The 20,971-nt window shown below is 38.4% G+C and overlaps 1 protein-coding gene across 8 annotated transcripts in view; it reads right to left on the bottom strand.

Annotated features, from left to right (window-relative positions):
- The window catches only part of snx19a (sorting nexin 19a), a 97,162-nt gene that overhangs the window by 41,093 nt on the left and 35,098 nt on the right, over positions 1-20,971 (bottom strand). For all 8 annotated transcript variants that reach the window (XM_028595524.1, XM_028595521.1, XM_028595523.1 and 5 more), the window contains one exon: positions 3,680-3,771. The gene's annotated coding sequence lies outside the window, so the exon portion shown is untranslated. The remainder of the gene's footprint in view (positions 1-3,679; positions 3,772-20,971) is intronic.

Genomic DNA, 20,971 nt, shown 5'->3' with positions numbered 1-20,971 from the left:
CAAGCTCTCACTTTATCTACATTTTTCATTCTTTCTGACTTAGTATCATCAGATATTGTCCTCTATTGCAGCAGTATTTTTTTCAAAGCAAATGCATCTCTCTGGGTCACAGACATCACATGCTGTGTCCTCTCAACACATGCACTATATTGCAGTAAAGGGTCCATTCATTTAATCTCAGTTTTACAAAGTACCTTTCTTTACTTTCACTTCCTCTTAAGCGAAGTTGACACTTTGAGCCACTCAGAACTAACATTAGAACAGCTACATGGGACTATTTATAGAAAATTTCATTGTAGACAATGAAAACCTACACTTAATTCCACGAGGGCATGGTGTGTGTGCTGAGGGGGGTCACTAGGGACAGCTCCTGCATGCCTCCTGCTGTAGTATATAGGAACACACAACCCCATGGCCACAACAAAATATCTCACATAGACAGGGATGCAAATAAAAAACACTGTGCCCATACCAGGAAAAAAAACAGAGTAAGCAGGGTAATTATGCACTGAGAAAAAAACTAGTAGAGAACACAGTAGAGTCACTCTGTATCTACTGTAACTGACTGTTTGCTCTCTCGTACTGCAGAAGCTGCCCCGTACTAAGGGCCCCCGCTTCATTCTGGCCCACAGAGCTCCTTACTCCACCTCCATCGAACCCGGTGGCCTTGGGATAGAGAGCAAAGAGTTTAAGTGGAAACAGTCTTTCATCATCACACCACCCCATGCTCTACACATCTGCACACAGCAGCACACTGCACGGGGATACCATAAGGACTGCATCCACCTCCTCATTTTGCTTAATAGATTAGATCAGACTAAACACTGCATAAGGAACCTACTTTTATGACTTTTATTATGTTCAAATAAAGATGTAGCTGGAATAATTGATTTTCACATCTGTGTTACTCAGGTAAATCAGGAGAAAATCCTGCAACTGTGGTATAATTTACTGCAAATTGCTCATAATGATCCATATTACTTGATAACCTATACAAACAATATATATATATATATATATATATATATATATATATATATATATACTGTATATATAAATTATTTAATTTCTAAAAATGTATTTCATTTGAATGTCACATTCGGCGGTGGAGTCTATTGATAGGAGCCCATAACTGAAAATTAAACATCTTCAACTGGGAGTTTAGAAAATGTAGTCTGCAACGGAGATCAAAATTTAAGCTGAAATATGTCTGTAAAGAGCAGCCAAGAGCAAATCTCAGTTTGTGACAAAGCTCAAGAAATTCATTTGAGAATGCCTCAGATAAAGCAATAAATCAGCGTGTTTCACATTGCTGTCAGGGATCTAGATGATTTCAGGGGCCGTTGGACTTCTTGAGTTGAAGCAGTGAAAGTTGTTACTGACTGTTGTGATCACAGCAGTGTCTTTACCACATAGCTATGCAAAGGAAATATATTGCTTTGGTTAAGTGAAACTGAACTTTGTACATAATTGGCTGCCAAAACCGTGTTCTTCCCCCTGCGGCTGTATGGTGTTTCCCTTCGGTGGCATCTCTTTCATTAGAGCGGCCCACAGACCTCACTGCAGCATGTTGGTACCGGTACTTTTCCACCCTACGCTCACATGTTTTCTCCCTCATTGTCCCCTGCCCTGTGATTGTTTTAATTGTGTCTTCCTGCCACTAATAATGTCATAAGAGAGGCACATTTTCCATGTTCATGCTACAGTAGTTTGTGCAACACACGTTTTTATCTGTTCCTACACCCTATGAAAAATGTGAAACATTGTATGAAAGGAAAGAAATTGTGAATAGTCAAAGTAAATATTTAACGACCAGATATGAAACCACCTGATATAAAGACAATGTATTTACAAACTCAGTGCCCAGTCCAAACCCAAAAGTTGGTGTTGGTAAATTAATCCATCAGTGTCCATAGTGTGTGGTGTTTCCTCAGGGAAAGCTAGGAGGCTGTACAGTTATCTCCTGTGGTGTCACTCTCAACTATACAACCTACTACCTCAACCTGCGGAACACTGGAGGAAACTGCAGGATGGCCGCTTTCTAGGGCAAAATGGATCATATCTATCATGTTAAAATTACAGGATGTTGTGAAAGCGAACTATATCATGATGTAGATCGTTACTACAACACATGGACATCTTTCAAAAATTTTTTAAAAACAGCTTAAGCTAAAATAACCAGATAGGAATTTCTTGCTAATCCATCAATAACATATCTGACAAATCAACGTTATGCAAACACCCTGTCATTTTGCTGTGAAGCAGCCCTGTTCATTGATTTGCAGCATTGACCTAATGGCCTAATTCGGTTTCTTTTTATAATGTCATGTCATTTCCGCATACAGTCCAACCCTCCCACCCTGGGTGGGGTCACTGTGTAAAGATTGGACACGTGGTGTAAGTTTGGCAGAGAATATCCTGTCGAGAACACAAGCAAGGAGAGCTTGGTGTTATAAATGACTTACTGTATAGCCAAGACTGTAATGAAGTCAAACAATTCCCATCTTTCTGACTATACAGTCAAAATCTGCTTTGAAGAGAATTACTTTGAGCTAGTTGTTTTTCTTACAGACAGACGCAGGTGCTGTAGTTGCCAGGAAGACACATACCTATAGATACGAGCTTGTGCAGCCAGTCACCACAAGTTCGGATCTACGGGTTTGTGGCAGCTGACATTACCCCTTCATGAGCAAATAAGGAAGACGAAACCCAGAAAAAATGGAAACAGCAAGTCATTCTACTATCTGATCCTGTGAACTTCACGCATTCAACATACCACCCCACCCAGTGGGCGCTCTAGCAAATGAGCCACTATTAACAATACAGTATTATTATCATTATCATCAACACATTATTATCAAAACCCAGAGTACAAATGTTGATATCTTCCATTTTCAGTCTATTTTCACTTGTATAATACTTAAGGACTAAATCCTTGACTGAGATTAAAAGAAAATATTATTCCTTTTAATGTATTTTCATGTTTTATATTTATTCCGACCTTTCCAATGTGGCTATAAAACATATTTTCTGTTTGTGTATCTTATAAAGGAGAGCTTTGATATTAAACCATGGAAGACTGAAAAGGCCAGAGCACATGACATGTGAGATGGACGTTGTGTTTGTGTAACCTACTGATAATATTCCTCTGGGGTCAGACAGAATAATATACTGTATGTTGTGTAAAAATGCAAAATGCCAGCAATTTGATGTGAATTCAGAAAAATATTGCGTGCTGTATAAAATGCCATTTTATTAGTATTTAATGAAATACCACAATATATACAAAATGTCTCAGGCCCATTACAAGACCATTTGTATTCTTAGCAAAAAGACCAAGTCAATCTTCAATCTCATACTGATAAAAAATCTAAAATTTCTAGGAAAATATTCTATAATAACACTAAATGATAAATCATATTAAATCGCACCTGTGTGCAATACAAAATATAATGCCAGTTATAACTTTGGTAAGTTATAAATACAGTCTATTTAATAAATGATTCCATAATGTGTAATAACAGTGTTTTCTTTGACCTTTCTACCAGCCAGGAACACCATCAAAACAACATGTACTGTGAACAAATCATCAGGTACGCATCATATGGTGCGGAATAGAAACAACACTGAACCAAGCTAAAAGAGAGAAAACTATAAGTATTATAAATCACAAACATACCAGCAGGGCAGATGGTGAGACATCCTCTGGAATCAGATGGAGTCAGGCTTGAGGACCAGACTAGGCCGTTGCTTCAGAATAAATCAAGAAACCTATAAAAGCAGATATACAAATCATCAAAAACTGACTGTGATCAGAACAGAAAGTCTAACGTTGACAGATAGGATACCCGTGCACACACATTCCTAAAACCACACACTTACAAACACGTGGTAATCCAAGCATACCCTTTAAAACACATAAAAAGACTAAAAACTACAAGCACCACAACAACGATTCAATAACAGTAACCGTAAAAAAAAAATAAAAAAAAATAAAAGCTAAATAACAAGCAAAAGTAAGAAGATAACATCCCCTCGTTCTGTCTGTTACGCCCTCCTAACACGTTGTCCAGTGCCCATTTTCCAGGGTACAAAAACCTGAAATCGCCTAAAAAAAAAAAGGTATGGCAAGAGAGAAATGGCAAAAGGTTGAATGCGGTAAGATGTGGATAAGGAGGAGTGGCAGCGCAAGGCTGGCTACAGAGAAAGTGGAATTTGTGACCAAGCAAAGGAAAGGGTTGTGTTTTCTTTTTTTTTTTTTTTTTTTTTTGGTGCTTCACTCTGCTTGGCTTTTTGGATCCCAGCAGGATCCTTAGCTGCAGTTCTGTCTCTTCTTAGTGCTGCCAAAATTTGGACATATCCCTTTGTCTTAAACTCTGTTGCATAAAATCAAATTGAGAGATGAGAAAAGATATGACTTAAAAGAGACAAGGGGAAAGGACCTGCCAACAAAACTAAAGCGCAAGTTAATAAAGAAACGGACACAGCATGAGTGAAAGTGAACAGCAAAGAGGATAGAGGCTTAGCAGTTGAATGCAAGGGAAACAAAAATTAATAAAAAAACCCCCAAAAAGGTAGTTTCGCTTCAGAATTTTTTCTCTGCAAACATATTATCTCCCAAGTGCGAGTTGCAAAACGTATCTTCTCTGTTGCTACAACACAGCAGCTGAAGCCTTTCCAAAGCTATGCCACGTAGTGAGAGAGGGAGAGAGAAAGCAGCCACTTTTTCCTCTATCCAAAATGGCTGTGGAGGGCCGGGAGAAAGCAGCTATGAGCAAAGAGGAAGAGTGGTGCTCCCCGTCCTGCTCAGGTGGGGGCTGGGCGACTCAGCAAGCATCGCTCCCTCTTTTCCCTCTCCTCACTCATGCCCTTTTTCCCATTAGCTGTCTTTCAGACCGGACGAATGGCATACAGCTGTGTTGTCATCCATAAGAAACTCTACTCAGCCCACAATGCAGAGGAAGGCTATGACTGTAAACGAGAAAGGCTGATATGGCTTATTGTGTCTCCCACATGCCCACATCCTGATGCTGCACACTGTTGTCTGTGTTAATGGGTCGTCCTAATGCTCTATGTCTAATGTTCTTTTTTAATGTCTCCTGAATGCCTTACATGACAAGTGACTTTAGTTTGATCACTGTATATTTTCTATTTATAAAAAGAAAATATTTACATATCAATAATTGTTGAATTATTTGTGTGTCCATGGTTTTTATTTTCAGCATTGCAGGCCAACATCATAATTGCAAATTCCCATAATCTTCCCTTATTTCCAACATTAAAATAAATTATCACGAAAGCTGATTTATTTGAATGGACTGCACTCTTCTGGTCAGTCTTGCAGTACTTAACCTCGGCACCACTTTTGCAATCACAACAGTATGTAGTTTAATAGCCAGACTGCTGCAGTCAGTAATATACTGTATCCACATCAGCGCATTTCTACCAGAGTATCTCCATGTTCTATCTGCAAGCTGATTTCTGTTCATTGTATCTTTGCTCCTGTGTTCCCTGAAAAGCTCTGCAGATTCAAGATTCAAGGCCAAAGACTGCATGTAACTTTGAATTCAACCCTTTAAACTAAAGAATAAATCCAAGCAAACCTCTGAACATGTACTATTGCCAAGGTGACACATCACTGATTATAAGGACTGCATAATTCACTGTATAGTATAATGATGTGCATCTGCTCTAATGCTACTGGATTAATTTAACAACAAAAGGCAACAATCGGCTGAAAGACAAGTGGCAACATGCAAAAGAGCAATGGATTTAATTTTCTAAACTCCCTATTAAATAAAGAAATTATGCAACCGGGTACAACTTTATGTGAGTCCATACTGGTTTTTCCCATTTAAAAAAAACCATGGGTGGGGGAAATCCACTTCCGTACACTTGAGCCTGTTGTTTTTTCTTTACAGCAATAGACTTAGATAGATCTGTTTTATACAGGGCAGTTCTTGTTCTTGGTAGAATATACACCACTCATTTACCAAATATTTCCATCCTACATCTGAGAGATAAACCCACCAGTGAGGTAACCTGCACCAACATTGGAGGCACTATTTCAGATTTTGCTCAGCTGTTCTACACTCTTGTGTAGTTAGACTGTACTCAATGAAGCCCCATACCAGTAAGCAGCTGCACTGCTAAAGTGTCCTAAAGCAAAACATGATAACCCTATCTGACCTGGACGTCTGACCTCAGGAAGAACAAATGCTCATTTTTCAGCAGTTCATAAGCAGTTACAAATTGCACAAGAAGCCACAGCATGTGCCATATTTTAGAAATACAAGAATCACCTTCACACATAGATTCACTCATGTATATCAGCATGTTATGAAAAAAGTGTTATGTTTAGTTCAGGACATTAGGTGGCCTTGATACTAGTTACAGCCAGTGGGCTGCTCCCTGCTCCATGGTCACCACTTGAATCTAAATGAACAGATTTGACTTTCAGGATATTGCCAAGAACCCTGTCACAGTGCCGCCACAGAAAAGGGCCTCTCCAAAACAGAAGGTTGAAGAAAACAGAGCAACCGGCATGGGCATAACCCCAAATCTTTAACAAGGTAACCCCTTAAAGTCTGCCACAGGGCCTGGGAAAGTGGAGAAGAGAAAGTGGGCTGCCAACAATGGGGAAAAAAATCATTATCACATTTAAAAAACTAAAACTACTACTATAAGAATTCAGGCCTGAGCAACATGGATCAATATTGTATTTGATTGTTTTGGTTACTATCTTCTTACTGTATGTGTTGTCATCATTGGCCATCTTGGGCCTGTAAAAGCTGCAGCCATGGTGTGGTACATCTACTAAACTTTAAACTTTTGAACACAACATAAAACTAATAATTCACTGTGTGATTTACTAGTGTTTAAGTGAAAAAATCTATTATTGCAGTGTCACAGGTGCAGTTGCCGGCAGAGAAGTGAAATGTTAACTCCTCCCATCAGTGTCATAGAAACCTTTTTGCTTACATTTTGGTTTTAATTTTGCCACCTTTAAACAAGGAAACCCATGTCGTTTCGTCTGAGAAATGTGTAAGTGACATTCTAGGAATTGTCCAGAAAGGAAATTATTCTGACGAATAGCATTCCACAAAATCCTTCAGTATCAAAGAATGACAATATCAACAGCCTCTGAATAACTATGAAGACAGCTTGATGTACTAAATCGACAGGAGCTGGTCTCTGGCGGCGCCGTTATTCAAACACCAAGGAATTTGATAACCTGCATAGCTCACAGTGCATGTCAGTGTGTGAAGGCACATTAAAGATAATATTGCTTGTCCAAAGCAGCAAAGCTGTACTGTATGTCAAAAGATCCCATATAATAATTTTAAAATATGCTTATCTTTAGAATATGTAAGTTTCTTGTTATTACTAACATTTTTAAATGTTTCCTGTCTACATGCTGAGTAGCTATCACACATTATGCTTTATGCATATTTTATATAGAGAATATATATATATATATGTATATACATATATACACACACACACATATATTATTCAATGGATTACAGTAATATTACTCTTGGTGATGACTGTGGAATGCTAGGAATTGTCCTTTATTGGTACAGGATGAGCCTCTAAAGTAATGTCAGATGATATACCTACAACACTGTTATATTGTATATTATATTGTATTTTAAAATGGTCTTAAAACAATATTCAGCATTATTAATGGGGTATCACAACAGCACGTCCAGGACTCCTCACACAAAATTTGACCTTGCAGCCCCCATTTTCTAGTTTTACTCAATGTCCTTATGAGGGTCTACGCTGTCCTTCAGAGAGAGATAACAGACTGCATGACTTAAAATGCCTTCATACTTCTGTATCACAAAGTGTATTTATTACCCAAATCTTTTATAGCACTCAGGACTTTGATGCAATTATGTACTATGGGGTTTTTTGGGTCAGTTTCTACATCCTCATCAAAAAAAAAAAAAAAAACTTTCATTTGGAATGACAAGTGCACTTGAACAATATTAATACTACTTTTAAATCTTCAACATGATAGTGGATTAAAACCCACAGAGTCTTAATTTACACCTGAATATTAATATATTTATCTATTAAGCAGCTTACTTATAATCAGTAGACGATTTGTTAATCTTTAACAGCGAGAAAGGACCCAGTTCGTTTTGTTCACCTGCGACTAGGGAACCGCCCCCATGAACGAGTCGGTATTTTTTTATACAGGGATGGCAGGCTAACAAGAGGCATGCATTTTGAGAATTTAGCTAACACATTCCACTTCAAATGGTCTACTGCTTATAATAATATGTTTAAGCAATTTAAATGCCTAAAGCAAGAATTAGACACTGTATATTATTCTCATATTAACATATGATAGATTCCAAGAAAGGCTACAACCAGCAACAATAATGTACTCATAACTGTCTTAACTATTTGTTTTTAGGCTCTGATTCACAGATGAGTCAGAGTTGTGTCTGTGTTCCAGCAACAAATACCTCTACATGTCACCATTCAGGCTAGTCATTGGTACCAAGTGACTTCTGGGTAACGGGTGCTTTCCAAAGTACACTCATGTCCAGTAATGGTCTTTCAAAAGTGGTTCTTGTCTATTGGCATTTTAAAAAAAAACATTGCAATGCTTTTCTGAGTACATACAAGCAAATTGTAGCCTCCCAGGGAGCAAGCACTGCAAAAAAAGTCAAAACATGAGATAACCACCCACAGTCCAACCTACACTAATATGTAATTAAAAGCTGTAAAAAAAATACCTATATATTATGCTGGGTAGAATTTGTAATTTTGGGTAGAGTATGATGGACACTTGGAGTTGTGTTTATATTTAAACAGCTCCTCAATGACGGGGCTAAAATATCACAGTATTCAATTTGCTTAATCACAACCCCTAATTACATACATTCATGATAATGAAAGTATGAAGATCAAAGTATCGGTGTGTATGTATAGCCATTGGAAGCCATTGGAGCATTTTGTCTAACAAAAGGCATTTTGTCTACCAAAATGTTGCTGCTTACCACAACCAAAACATAAGGACAGAGACTTTGGAACAAAAAGAGAAGAGGTGTGTAGTACATAACATAAGAAGTGATTTCATAAAGGTTACAGATGTGCCTACAGTATTTCTCACAGGGACAGTAATAAGTCAGTAAGTAAACTTAGTTGTGACACCAAATGTAACCAGATGCCTTAGATACTACTTGCTTTGTTCATTCTCTCCCTTGTTTCCTACATGTGTTATATTCAGCGGTATCTAATCATTTCACTTGACTGAAGTATATTTCAACTGTCTGTGAAGGCCTTTGTGTAGATGTGATCCCCAAGTTCAACCCAGTGCAACAGAATGAATGTTTAAAGCCTACACTGTAGAGTGCAATCAGACAAGAGAGCAGGATAAAGCAGGAGTGGAAGATGCAATACAGCAACAGTATTTATTACTGTACATTTTCATTTATACAGCTTTACTTCTTGATGTTTCAGTCCATTTATTTATCTTTTTTTCCTCCTTTCATCTCACCCATCTCTTGCAGTTGCTTGTCCCTCACTGTTCCTCCCTTTGCTTCCCACATCAAATATTCTGCTCACGCACAACTGCGGCACCCTTTCTCCAGTCCTCCACATTAATCCACACCACAGACATCTTGGCCCACTGTCTCGTCTCTCTCTCAACGTGCACTCAAAACTCTCAAAGTCTGGGCCATTTCTGCAGAGAGTGCCTGAGCAATTTTCACAGGCCATGAGGCCTACTGCTGAACATGCTTTTAACTGAAGAGACAGACTAGAAGTATATCACGCTCTCCCTTCCTCTAAATAACACTGATTGGAAAACGTAAGACGGCATCCCAGTCCAAGCAAAGGTCATATCAAGATAAGTAGCAGTCCAAGCTTTACTCAAAACACACACACACACACACACACACACACACACACACACACACACACACACACACACACACACACACACACACACACACACACACACACACACACACACACACACACACACACACACACAAACTAAATCTTTGCCACTGGAGATACAACTTTATCCTCAGCATGCACTTGACAAGCTTTTGATTAGTAGAGATTAGCTTTTGAAATAAAAAAAAAAAAGATTGGTTTATTGGCTTTTGTGCAACAACCAAAAATCTAAGTTTTCCTAATTGTCCTCATAATGTTTGATTTGATCGTTGATTATCAGTTGACAGTATCATATTGTGACACACAAAAGTTATTAAAAATTATCAACAAGTTGCATTATCTACATCGATTATTGTTACTTCCTAAAGAATTATTCAAGTTTACCTTTGGTTTCCTCTTGACACACTTAAATAATGTAAATTAATGATATATTTAAATTTTAAAGGTTTTCTAACTTTTGAAATGTTATATTTTTTTCTCTCAACATAATTATAATCTTGATATAAAGTACTGATATAACCTTTTAAGTATTACTAATTATGGTTTGTCTGTACTGTGGTGTTTGACAACATACTTTACCACCAAACACTTTTCATCAGACATACAAAGCACAGCTATCCTTTATGGGTGGCACACTGCTTCTTAAAATGCTTTGCAGAAGGAGTAATGAAAGGAGAGCGCACAATGACAAAGCAGGAGTAAGGCTGTAAGAAGGACAAAAAGATCTAATTACTGAAATAATTACTTAAGTTCTATTCATCTGCAGGATCCACTGGCTTGTACTAATCACTTTAAGAATGCAGCCAAATGCTCAATATTAACACATCTTTCATGACAGGAGGAAGAGTGTGGGTCTAGGAGGGGATGAAGAAATGAGATTTACAGGCGATTTTAAGCGACTAACGCAGGGAGGTCACATTTCTTTCTTTCTTTGTGAAGAGCGCTTATTCTTTACTTAAATGCTGGCAGTGCACAGCCAGTGGCAAAATGCAGATGTATAGAAACTGTATTTCCATATATTTCAGAGTACAAAAAATCCTGGCTGGATGGGGCGTTTGCCCCCTCCATCTTCCTCCTCTGAAATAAGGGCTCAAGTTAAATTGTACAGCAGTGCTTTGAAATAGCCCACAGCCCCTCATCCGCCACCCTCCTCTCTTGCCATTTCTTTCTTTCTCTCACCCTCCACTCCTGCCATTTCAGACCTTTATTTCCCTGCCCTCCCTCCCCTCCCTCCCCTCTCTCTCTCTCATTCATTCAGTTTAATTTTGAACTCTGCACTGGGAGACATGCAAAGAGGGTAGCTCCATGGTTACCGGGCACCAGGCCATCTCATTACACTGCCAATTGATTCTGGCCTGCCGCCATGTCTGTTGTCTACCTCCCCTACACCCCACACCATCCACCATCCACCATCTCTGCACCCCAGACAGTCTGCAGCAAGGGAGATTTCAGAACAGGAAGGAAGGAGGAAAACAGCTTCACTTACGTGCATTAAACTTAGTTCACGTTCACGCACCGCTGCACACATTAAGAACAAATACTTACTCACATAAATAGTACATGGAAAGCTTTGTTCAAGACTAAACATACACACTATATTTACTCCTATAACACTAGGCCCCACACAGTGTAAATAACAATGTAGTTACAGTAACACCAGAATTAGACGATGAGCTAGAAACCAAGCAAAGAATAAAAAACAATAATAGTTCTTGTCTTGTAGTTTATTGTCACCTATTTATTAAATCTGTGTGTCTGGAGATTAAATATGGATCCTATTAAGATGAATAACTGAATCAATTAAATTCTCGTGGACTTTGATAAAAACCTGTTTTAAGGATAAAGAGATTAGTTTTTTAAATGAGTAACGCACATTACACCACAAATTATGATATTGTGTGATGTGTGTCATAACCTTTCAAAAAATAATAATTCAAAAAATAAAACATAAAAGGTGAGGAAACTGAATGCTCAAGTTTTGCACTAGTTTTACTTATACTTATTAGACCCCTAATAGTCCAAATCCACTTTTGCTAGTTTGACGGCGGAAAAAAGGGTCCGTGCGCCGGGCGCATGGTTCAAAATGGTCGTACTTAGTGTCTTCATTAATTCATAGGTGTGTTTTCGGCAAAACATGCAATAAACCAATCAGAGTGTCATCTCCCATTCCCTTTAAAAGCCAGACACGTTTGTACCTTGGCGCATTGCTATTATGATGGCGGATTTGCACCGTAATATTTTTATTTGTAATCTTTAGCCTGTTTGTGTGCTGCTGCTCTGCGTGTGTAACAAGCATAGTGTGTAACAAGTATAGTGTGCTCGCGCTGTGCATAAGCGTAGGCACATTTTACTAATGTGCTGTTAAAATAACAATGAAATGCTTTATCAAGTAGTTATCAGCACTAGTCCGTGACACCATGTAGCTGAACTGAGGTACAGACGAAAGGAAAATTATCGGTTAAAAAAATGTGGCGACACCCCCGGTAGAATTTCGTTGATGATGTTAATTTGTTATCGATTAAACTGATACTGGTTGCGTTGCGTAGTGTGAGTCTTGAAGCAATTAAATTAATTTCACAGTGTGGCAGCAATTAAACATTTTACCACTAGGGGGCAATATTTGACTCCATACCTTTTTTTTAAAACGACTTAGTTCACTGCAAACACTGAGATGCCGTGTATAAGTACAACACGGCCACGACTCACATGATGTAGCCTACCACTAAACAAAGTGCATCCGACCCTGGTTAATGTTGGTGGCCGCCGCGGTGCATCCTGCTCTCAGTCTCAAACTAGCATAAATTCGGCGTTAGCACGGAGGAGCTGCGATGCACAACGAGCAGAGAAAATTACCCAAGGGATCTGCAAGTTCATTGACATGGATATTGGAACCAGCATATCACATTTCGTCACGACGTACCATCACCAGACTGGTAGAAACTCACTACGACGAACGGAATAAGGTTCCCGGGCTGGCCAAGTTAGCGCGGATCGAGATCTGTGCATCCCGGCAACGCGGCTGTTTTCGGCGGCTGGACTGTCGGTCACCAGGTAGCGGTTGCGTCTGACCCCAGATCATGTCAACATGCTTATCTTTCTCAACAAACATCAGTAGACTGGTGCAGAAGTTGTATCTGAGTTAGCCTACTGGTTATTTTTTATTAGGCTTTGTCCCGTGCCTTGGATAGTTTTGAGTTACATTCTGTTTAAGAACGCCGGCTCGCAGCTGCAAGTTCTGCTGCACTATAATCTATATCTATATCTATATCTATGACCTCCAGTTTAACTGCCACAAGTTGTTCTTCTTGTAATTAAGATCTCATCGAGGAAAAACACGCTGTATTGTTGTATTTTCATTGCATTTTTAATTTATAAAAAGTTAAATAAATAATGAATTCATTCAATGAATTATCATTTTTTGTCTTAAATCCACCAGCCATTTTCATATCATACCAACATTTGCAGCATCCTGAGCCTTTTGGAAAGGTTACTAGGAACACTAGACTACAAAATAAGTTTCCTTTTTATTTTTAAAGAACTATACAAAAAAAGCAACTTTCACTGTCTCTCGCAACTTCATTGCAACAAAAATACAAAAGACATGGCAACTTTTATTGCAATTTTTTAAAAAAGCTGCCGCAAAATCAGGCATTTTGGGCTGCAACAATCAAAAAAAAAAAAGGCTGCGAAATCCTGGAGGGACTTTTTAATGCTATGTTACTGAGAGATTTTTTTTCATTAAACATATAGGCCTACAATTACGGTAGCATATGACCAAACTGACCAAACACAATTTTACCATGGTCTTGCAGGCTTTTTTCACATCACTTTTTATTTGCCTATATTAATAAAATATGTATTAATAATAATAAACAATGCATTGAAGCAATTCAAAATATGCTAGTGCACTTTCTTTTAGAAATTTGAGTTCCGGAAAAAGTGGCTGGTAAAATTGGGCATCTTTAATTAACTTTTTTGTAAATTTCAAAAAAGTAAATTTCCCACCCTGCCCATGGGCGCAGGTGCATTTGCTATTTAAATGACGCAGGCGCTGGACGGGAAATTGACAACTGTGTCTGTCTTAAACTAGCAAAGACACTTGCGTCTGGCTTTGCGCTGCGCCGGGTGCAAGATAGGGCCCCTAGACTTTAAAACAAACGTAGTGCCTGTGAAGTCACCAATCAATTTCTGAAGGGATGTTTTAAAGCCTGGATTTGGGTTTACTGCAACACTCACCATTGCAATTTTGCCAATGCAGTGCAACTTCCAGTCCTTAATTATTGTTAAGTATGAATGTGATGCTTATTTTGGCCTACTACTTCTACCTGTGACACTATCGATTACAGTACTTTATTTTCAAGGAAAGTTGAATGTTGGCACCAACAGCAATAAAATCTTCCACAAAATCTCATCTGGAATCACAAGACCAATGGTGTGTTGATAGGCCAAACAAAGTGAGCGACCACGTTCCCTTGAGGTATCTCTAAGCTCTTGGTTTGTCTCAGTTATGTACTCAGTCATACTGTTGTTACTGATTTTTAATTAGCATCGCGAATTAGGCTACATTGAGCACACTATAAAATAAAATGGCTTTGGATATTCATATTTCACACTGAGACACATTTCATAGCAGTTTTAGACCAGACCAGAGTCATTAGGGTGTTCCTAATATCTTAAGTGTCTGCTTCAAATAATTTTGTGTAGCCTCAAGCCAAAGAAGTCAGGATCGATGTGTAATGACTCATCTTGCCCTATTAGACTTTCAGTCAGTGGCAGTGAGTGTAGGGGCGGGTTTACTGCTGAGACTTCATCTTACACAGCATCTGTCTAGGTGTGACTCAGACAGCCATAGCTTGCCTCTCATTCTGCCACTGCTGGCAGATGCCGGGGTCGTGGCCTCTCGGTCACCAGGGATTTGAGGGGATCAGGAGTCAAAGGGATCATAAAGCCATATACAGTGTGTCTACCGTGCCTTCGATATCCCCATATTCAACAGCCATTCCTTCATGATCCAGTGTAAAAGGCAGATAATGATAGTTTTTGTATCGTGAATACATTGTTCTCAAAACCTGCAAAGTTCATCTGTAGTTGAGCAGAACAATCCAACAATGACAGATGAGTGATTTATGGTTTCAAGATTTCTAGATATATTCATAGCAATGCAATATTACATTACTTACACGACTTGCTGCAACTCATATCCAACTCACTCTTTGCTCATTCACACCACTGCTGCTCTTACTGTACAGTAGCTGCTCACCATAGGATTTCATAAGCGCCATCTCTACTTCAGCATCCAACATAGGCTCGGAGTTAAGTTCTCCCACATTCACTCCCCATTGTCCTTTTTGCTTAGTTCATTTACTAGGTAAGAGGCTAAATAAACTATATTCTATAATTTTATTAAATCCACTCCATGTGAGTTGGCTGACTGAGATATGTTAAGAATGAAGACACAACATGTATGGTTTTCATTTACATTTTTCACATCAATGGAGCACAGCTGTACTAGGAAAATAATTTAAAAAGGCTAACCTATTTCATTGTATACATATTTAACTATAAACAGAATATAACAAAGTATAAAATGCATTGCTAAGTATTATTTTAATGAATGCTTCTTTTTAAATAGCTATGCTGCCATCTTGACAATATCCAGCCTCATCCATGTATGCATTACTAACCAAAAAGGAGGCTAAATCTAATCAGTGCAAGATTTGGAGTGCACACCAAAACATCTGCAAATCTAACCCAATCAAAAGGAGCTCAGATCTTCATTTTAGTAGGTTTGTGCACTTAATTTAAGATTGAGCCTTGAGAAATGATTACGTGTTCCTACAGCAGACACTCATTCAGTCACTCAATCTCTCAGGACTAATGTGGACAACCTAGCAACAAAGCAGCCATGAAATACATAATTGCGTCATCTTATAAAATTAATTCTATAAAGCCATCAAACGGTCAACACTTTCTACTGCTAACTGAACTTTGTTTGTTTTTTCTTCTATAATTAAAGTGTCAGAAGTTTTCCTCACGAGCAATGTGAACACTGATTCTCACGGTTTACAAAATATGGCCATATTAGCAATATAAACACGTTTATTTTCTTTCCAAAAACCTCTAGTGTACCACCTTGTACCGCTTGTGTGTCCATTCCACTTATTTGGACCAGGTCTTACTATAAGCACCTACATTACATTACATACATACATAACTGGGTCAATCATGGCCTTCAAACATAAAACCTATGATGCATATGACAACTCAAATCATTAGTTTAAAAGGGGCGTCATCTGTCTGCCTCAGGACAAGGCCATCAATTTCATCCTAGCAGGTGCCACCCATCCATCAATGATCCATCTATCCATCAATCCACCCATCTCAAAACAAGACAAGTGTCCCACAGTATCCATAGGGAGAGAGATGGGAGGCCCAAGTTCTATACGAGTTAAGATTAGCTTAGTAATGTATCTAAATTAAAAGTGCTACTACTATTTACTTTAATGCATGCCTCAGAGACATTAAGGATAATTCTTAAATGGAACTTTAAAATGAATCCATCACGTCCTCTGTTAATTGGTATAGTTTCTGCCAACATTTGATTTCATAAACCCATTAATCTGTCAAACTGTTTAACCCTTGGGTTGTCTTCCCATCGACCATTAACTTGTTGTCCTTGTGTGTCAAAATTGAAAATTAACGCTTTTTTGCAATGCTTTTGATGCTTTCTTAAAACGTTTTTGTCACTGTTGTTTATTAATGGTCAATAAACCTAATTCAAATGACATAGCCTAATTTTTGAGATACAAAAAAACAGAAATTATGAATTATTTTGACTAATAGTTAAGATCAGAAGATGTTGAGTAGATCACAGACTGGTTTATGTCAAAGTTTAGCCAGAATGCTGTTTAAAAACCCTTTAAAATAAAATTTCAAATGCTAAAAGTTTTTATAAAACACCCAAAATTCAATGAAATATCATCATTAATTTTACCTAACATACAACATTCATCCGTGTTAATTTTGGGCAATTTGGTTGAAAGAAATCCATATTTCTGATATAATAACTTTAAAAACAGGCCAAATTTGACCCGAGGACAACACAAGGGTTAAAAGTACAACATTTAATACAAAAGCCAGTGCAACTAGTGAATTACCAGGGCCTAATAAAAATACCTTCAAGATTAATTAGTCAAAAAATGTTTTATGCTCAACCTGAAGAGTTTCACAAATGGTTTTGAATTAGTGAAACAATATCAGAATTCTGTATTTCAATAATTATTTTGATGGATAGCATTCCGCAAAATCCTTCAGTATCAAAGAATGACAATATCAACAGCCTCTGAATAACTATGAAGACAGCTTGATGTACTAAATCGACAGGAGCTGAGGCCTACTACGAAGCAAGGTTTGGCAGTAACTTCAATCCAGGGTTTTGTGTATCACCAAGGTGGATCACTTGTTACCGGGTTAAATCGTCGTGGTAACTTATGCTGAACACCTAACTTGCTCGGGAGCAGGTTATGTTCGAGATTAGAGATCAACCGGTGTGAAAGCACCGCCTCCTGACTAATCAATACTTGATTGATAACGGCGTCACCGTTCGTAGAAGATCCAATGGAGCTCGGTGCGCAGAGAGAGAGAGAGAGAGAGAGAGAGAGAGAGAGAGAGAGAGAGAGGTGTGCTCAGAAAAGTTCAGACATTTAGAGACCGACAACCCTGTTAACATCCCCTGATGGGTATGTATGTCAATATATCCCATATAATAATTTGAAAAGATGCTTATCTTTAGAATATGTAAGTTTCTTGTTATTACTAACATTTTTAAATGCTTCCTGTCTATTGCTGTACACATGCTGAGTAGCTATCACACATTATGCTTTATACATATTTTATACAGTGCTGCTCATGAGTTTAGGAACCCATGCTAAAGTTGACTAAAAAGAGGAATAAAAAAAATCATCTTTTGGAAATTGATCTTAATGCCTTAATTAAAAAAATAGGAAAAATCCAACCTTTAAGGACACCAATTTTCTTTGTGAATGAATAATGTATCGTAAATAAATAAATGTTCTTCATTAAAATACAGGGGGCATAAGTATAGACACCCCTATGTTAAATTCCCATAGAGGCAGGCAGATTTTTTGTTTAAAGGCCAGTTATTTCATGGATCCAGGATACTATGCATCCTGATAAAGTTCCCTTGGCCTGTGGAATTAAAATAGCCCCACATCATCACATACCCTTCACCATACCTAGAGATTGGCATGGTTTTATTTCAGTTAGCCCAATAGCTGGTTTGATTTGCATTGAGAGATGATTTTATGGAAAGTACCCCATGTCAATCTCTAGGTATGGTGAAGGGTATGTGATGATGTGGGGCTATTTTAATTCCACAGGCCAAGGGAACTTTATCAGGATGCATAGTATCCTGGATCCATGAAATAACTGGCCTTTAAAAATAAAAATCTGCCTGCCTCTATGGGAATTTAACATAGGGGTGTCTATACTTATGCCCCCTGTATTTTAAGGAAGAACATTTATTTATTTTTATTTATTTACATTTTATTATTTATTTATTCCTCTTTTTAGTCAACTTTAGCATGGGTTCATGAACTTATGAGCAGCACTGTATACAGAATATATATATATATATATATATATATATATATATATATATATATATATTATCCAATGATAACAGTAATATTACTCTTGATGATGACTGTGGTAATTTCACCTTGGAGTTCATCAATAAGGAAAAGTCAGTGTAGAGATTTTCCAGTGTGAGTCTGACTCTCTAGAAACTAAGGGTTGGAGATGGGCCTCCCCACTTTCGGGCCCCTTTCCTGTACATGCACACGGGTTGTTTAAGGACACAGTGAACCAGGCTACCCGATCTACGGAAGGGGCCAGGCAAGGGGAACAGTGACAGGACGGCCAAGTGGAAGAAACTCTCATGGAATCCTAGGAGTTCAAGCTGCTGGCTTAATGCTAGAGGGTGTAGACAGCGCTGAAAGAGAGGGATGGGATTGGCTGATGTAAAAAGAGAGGGAGGAGCCCGTTCCCCAGGAGTGTCGGATAGATTTATGGACTCCGCCGGCAGCAAGAAGAAAAAAATAAATAAAGGTGGTTGTTAGTCAGATGTCATTTCAGACATGACAAAAAATACTCCAGATTTTGGACTGAAGCAGAGCAGGTTTGGGTTGGTCCAGTTTTAGATGACAGCCCATCACACCTGCATTCTTGGGCAAATAGGAACTGCCAAACAGACACTTCTCCCTTTGCCCCCTCCTGCCCCTATTCCAATTTCTCTCCCCTTGTTACCTTGTCTCCCCCTCTCCTGTGCTCCTCTCTTTCTGTTGCTCCCCTTTCTGTGTGAGTGTGTCTGGGTCCTGCTGGAGAGGCTTTGTCTGTGAACACTGGAGCCCGGACCGGCCCACGGGGGCCAGATCCATGAATACCCACACTGTGAGAGCCACTCTTTCTCTTTACACAACTTTCTCTACTGAAATGCCTGAGCAGTGAGGTAAGAAACACACGCACGCGCCATCATGTGCACACCCACATCCACACCCACACACACACCCACACACATACATACAGTACGAGCGCACACACAGATTTCTCACCACAAACACACACACACACACTTTACACACCGAGTGAGTCATGCGGTGATGAAAAGCCAGTGTTTTGTGTGTGAACCCTCTCACCCTGGACATCCTGAGAGCCTTTCTCCTCCATCAGTCCCTGCCAAGCTCTCCCTCTAATTAAAGACCATCGGGTCCAATAGCATTGGCCCAGACCATGCCCCATCCTCAGCTCACAGAGGTCCTGAGCAGAGTAGAATCTATGTGGAATGTGAATGACTGTGGTGATTAACAACTTCTCAGGGTTTCTAATTCCCCAGTTAATGGTGTGCTTGGCTGCAAGACACATGCCAGCTTTACAGAGAGGTTGGCCTAATAGATAGACTTCAGCTGAAGTGGGATAGTTTAGCATCTCAAGCATCTCAAAACACATTAAAGTTGTTTGGATTTGTTTATTTTTAAATTAACATTATTACTGTGCATAATGATTAAATCTTATCCTGGAAATGAAACAAAAATAATGATATTTGATGCTGTCAATTTTAGTTTGACACTGCACCTAATAATGACAGATAAGATGCAATATATTCAACTCAACAAGACTGTGTGCACTTTCAGTTATTGAAGCACAAGAAAACATTTTTTAGAGGTGCAGGTCATTCAAAAGACTGCTCAGTTTGCTCCATTTGGCTGTTCAATGTCCATTGCAGGACCTCTGCAGGAGCATCAGACAACAAGCTAAGCATGTGAGTGAGAGGCCATTCCATCTGTGTGCAAAGTATGCTTTAACTGTGAATGAATTTGGATTGGTCTGTTCGAGTACTATTTTGGAGGGCATATTTGTGCCACAACTTGATTTGCATAAAGATCTCAGTGACTCAACCAGAAAGCTTGTGCAACTGAGCCGCAAAAAATTAGGGGCAATTTGGGCAACTACCAAACATAATAATAATGAAACGAGGACAAAATAACATTGAATACTATAATTATCTACTATATTTCTTGTTAGGATGTTACAACACAGTATTATATGATTGCATTAAATCACACAGTGAAAATGATAAAATAAACAAGCAAGACAAGAAATCATGGTTACAGGTAAAAAGTCAAAGCAGAAACCAACTCTGTTGAGTGGTGAAACCAATGTAGATTAATTACATTATGCTGCATTTAAAAAAAAAAATGGTCACACAATACTGCACCAAGAAAACGTCTTTGGAAATACAGAAAACAAAATTCAGTCACGAATAGTATCTACAACATTTTAAATATTAAATATTAATTATAATTAATATATATTGTAGCAACAGTAAATCCAGTGCCAATTTGCAGGGTCAGGATTTGGGGCCGATCCAGGAATTTGTTTTGGTATTGGCTATATAAAGTCAGATTTCTGATTCTCTGTGTATGTATGTATGTATGTATGTATGTATGTATGTATGTATGTATGTATG

The sequence above is a fragment of the Perca flavescens genome, chromosome 13 (assembly GCF_004354835.1).
Source record: "Perca flavescens isolate YP-PL-M2 chromosome 13, PFLA_1.0, whole genome shotgun sequence".
Lineage (NCBI taxonomy): Eukaryota > Metazoa > Chordata > Actinopteri > Perciformes > Percidae > Perca > Perca flavescens.
The sequence above is the reverse complement of the archived record's forward strand: the minus strand, read 5'-3'. Positions and strand labels throughout refer to the sequence as shown.